This window comes from Aplidium turbinatum, chromosome 2 (assembly GCF_918807975.1).
Source record: "Aplidium turbinatum chromosome 2, kaAplTurb1.1, whole genome shotgun sequence".
In the NCBI taxonomy this organism is placed as follows: domain Eukaryota; kingdom Metazoa; phylum Chordata; class Ascidiacea; order Aplousobranchia; family Polyclinidae; genus Aplidium; species Aplidium turbinatum.
Genome location: NC_137473.1, coordinates 48,067,721 through 48,071,869, shown reverse-complemented (window position 1 = coordinate 48,071,869; position 4,149 = coordinate 48,067,721).

Here is a 4,149-nt window from a genome sequence, read left to right as displayed (position 1 = left end):
TTTAATTCAAAGTTTTTGAGATGGGGGAGCTTTGAGACACTGTCAATTGAGACCATGTCTCAAAGGTCCCTGTCTGAATTTGAAAGTATTTTTTGCAGAAAATGCCTATGTTAAAGCCATCTGAAGGCTTAAAAAGGAATTTTTTAAATGAAGCTTCAAATAATGCTTTGCATGACATTGTTTAATATAACTTATCTGTGAGAAAAGCTGCCAAAAAACATAAATTTGATCATACCACTCTTGGCAGATACTTGAAGGATGGATGAAAAATGAGCCATTTTCTGAAGTGTTGTCACACTTCAATAAATTTATGAATTTCTCCAAATCAATCTAGGTATTTCTGGAAACGTACAATGTGAGAATTCTGTAACTTCTGATGAGCATCACCAAACAGGAGAAACTGAGCCTTGTACCTCAGCTTCTTTACAAAAAAATGATTCGATTTTGTTATCTTCAATACGGCCATATCCAAAAGGAGTTGCAAAGGGAAGAAAGAGAAAATCACGAAAACGTAAATTAGTTGTGAACATCTTCAGAATCTAACACAAGCAGTGTTGTGGAAGTTCATCTAGAAACTGACGTTGAGAGTGTTTGCACCGATACCAGTGATGTTTCATGTGAAGAAAATGCATTGCAAAACATAATTCCTGATTGTCTTTCTACTGGAACCTATGTAGTGGCCAAAGTTCATGCAAATGCAGATGTTAAATTTAAACATTTCATCGGCCGGCTTGCACATGGACCTGATCAAGATAATGACTATGAAATGAAGTTTTTAAAACTAAATTGAGAAAACATCTGACAAAATGAAGGACTGTTTTGTGCTCCCAGAAAATAAAAATGTGGCTTATGTGTCTCATTGTGATATTGTATGTCTTGTGCCAGACCCAACCTCTGTTGCCAAAACGAAACGCTTGTCTGGTGTTTTGAAATTTGCAATAAACTTGTCACAATATCACATTGCTGTCTGTGACGACCCCTCCCCAGCCAACTGTTACTGTTTAAACAATTTTGTATTGAATCAGCTTGTTCGTTCTTCCATCTGTCCATGTTCGTTCTAGAAACTTCTTGTTCTTTGCTTTTACACAAAATGCAATCTTTCTTCAGAAAAAGTACAGTTTTCGTGTAAGTAGTAAACCTGTCTCATTGGTCCCATTGGTGTGTTGCAAAGGTCCCACCCAGGTGGGACCAATGATACAAAAAAGTGAACTTTTAAAAAGTGAAATAATTTTTTAATCTCTGGTCCAATCCGAAGCCTTAGCTATGCATAAATACAGTAAGAAGATGTGCTTCCCTCAAACGCTTAAGTAGCCCTGTACTGCGAAAATCACGCGCGACAACGGAAAAAATACTCATTTTGTTTCATTGGTCCCACATCTCCCCTACCAATTTATTACAACTGCTGAGATCTGACATCAGAAAAGCTGGCCTGGGATCCTTGCTCAGCACACCACATCTCCATCGATTGCAAAACATCGCAAAGGACAAAACAGAATGGAGATCCTATCAACCTTGTTGAAAGACTGATCGAAGCCAGCGGATGCCAAACGATTTGGCCACACTGGCGGCGGAGACAGTTACAATAATAATAACTTACAAAAAGTTTTGTCCCTTTGCACTACAGTATACAGCTACCGCAAAATGACTTGAGACCTCGATCATTTTCACACGTTTTTAATTGCAATAAGTATTAAACCATTGTGTATTGCATAAAAGGCAATTGTTTCACTCAAATCAATTATGATGTATAATACGTACACAATGGGCTATTAGCAAGACAATGTTACTGTAGAATTGCTTTGAGCATTTTATTAGAATAAAGTAGTGATGAGAATTCAGAGGAAGTTCAGCACCGCCTCCAAAAGGACTTGGATCTTCCGAGCCGTAAAGCTGTCAAAAAGCCTCTTATCAATGAGCGGATGAAAAAACAACGGTTAGCATTTGCCAAGAAATATGCCCATTGGACCACTGAGCAATGGAGAAAAGTAATGTTCTCTGATGAGAACAACTTCCAGGTCTTTAAGATGGGGTCTACTACGGTTCGGCGTCCAAGGTCATCTGATCGTTTTGATCCTCGATATACAGTTCCGACTGTTAACACCCACAGTCAGTCATGGTGTGGGGAAGTTTTTCTGGAGAGAAGGGAAGGGGAGGCTTGCACTTTCTTCCAAAAAACACAAAAATGAACGCTGATCTCTATATGCAAGTTTTGGAGGAGCATATGCTCAATTTCTTCCACATTCATGGCTCCGAGGTGTTGATGCATGATAGTGCACCCTGCCACAAATCTAAAAAAGTAACAACTTCCTTGAACACCAACAAATAAATGTTCTTGAATGGCCTGGCAACAGCCCGGATTTAAATCCCATCGAAAATTGCTGGCACAAAATGAAGAGAACAATGGCCGAAAAAAAAACTCCTAACCTGGATACTCTTAAAGAAGAGCTGAAAAAAGTGTGGTGTCTGGAAATGACACCGGATTATTTTAGAAATTTAAGCGACTCTATGCCCAAACGCTTGCAAATGGTTATCAAAAACAAGGGCAATATGACAAAATATTAACAAAAGTGACTATTTTTAATAAAAGCGTTATTACAAATAAACCTGTGTTTTTCTTTAAAAATAAGGTAGGTCTCAAGTCATTTTGCGGTAGCTGTATTTTGTTCGATTTTTCGTCATGTTGATGAAAACAGTTCGTGCTGCATGGGATGGGGCAGCGCTAAGCAAGAAAAAAAAAAAATCGTTATCGGACATTATCGGCGATAATTTATCGTTTATCGTTATCGCTTAACTTTTTTTGATTTATCGTTTATCGATTATCGTTATCGCTTAACTGAAAAATGAGTTATCGCGCCCAACACTGGCTGTAGCCTATTCTAGCATACAATCACATATTGGTCGTTGGTTAATTCTTGGTAGCTGGTTTGAATCTTCATCTTCGGCTTACTCAGTCTGAGAATGGAGATTCAAACCAACAGCAGTTGCAGCAGTTGCGCTTCAGGAGTGTTCCCGACAATTTTCACCAAATCAAACCTCATATAAAAACCGTTATGGTCTACTTAACCTAGCTGGCATCTTACGTCATGGAAATTGCTAGAAAATGTCCAAATATTGCACCATCGGTCGTAAGACCTGATGAAATATTGCATCACTACCTTTGAACACCGGTTTGAATTGCGTGACAATGTCTTTCATTATTGCGTCACAGTTACTGTCTATACGTGCATTTGAGATATCGCAAATTATTCTAGTCATTCGTAAAATTGTTTGTTGGAAGTCAGTCGCATATTTAACTGTTTGCTTGGTGCTTGCTAGCTGGACAAATTTTCCGTCTTTTATCTAAGTAATCTGTTGTGTAGTGACAAGTTTTAGTGGTGTACGGCGTTGCATCCAGTTTCGACAGCCAGGTGGCTAATTTTACAGAAATACAAATTTGAATAGACGTTTCGAAGGAGTGTTTCTTTTTCGGTCATTACATACAGACGAACGGATCCGGGAACTTTATGTTACAATTTTCCCACGAAGAGATTATGGTTTACCGTTGTGACCAAGGAGAGAAACGTCCGAATCGAGTACCACACCCAGCGAGTTACGCATCTTCCCCTTTAGATTTTTCTGGGTCTGATGAACGGCTGCAGATCAACAAGGATCAACTTGCTCTTTGCTATGAGCTAAACGCATCAAGACGTGTTCCCCTTACGACCATCAGCACTCTTGATAACTCACCATGGCCGATCTTCATAGCAACTGTCCATACAAATCTTCAATATATCAGCTAAAGTTATGTAGGCTAATAAAGTTATAGCCTATATATGTTTTGTAACATTTTTTATTTTTTTATTTTCCCTTTATATCTTAAATTTTTCTGAAGGTGTTGCGACCGTGCCAAATTTTTTTCAACTCAATAACTTACTTCGATCACAAGCACGTTTTAACGTTCGCGTTTTGTCGCTTCTACCTTTTTCTTGACCTTTGCTATGTTGATGTGTATTGTTTTGATATGATGGTCAGAAATAAAAAAACAACTGAACTGAACTGAACTGAAGGAGGGCAATGATCTGTCATTTGTCTCCCTTCTCATTTTTTAATAATTTTCTTTAATTCCCAAATAAAATCCTGAAACATGACAAAACCATGTAAAATCCCCCA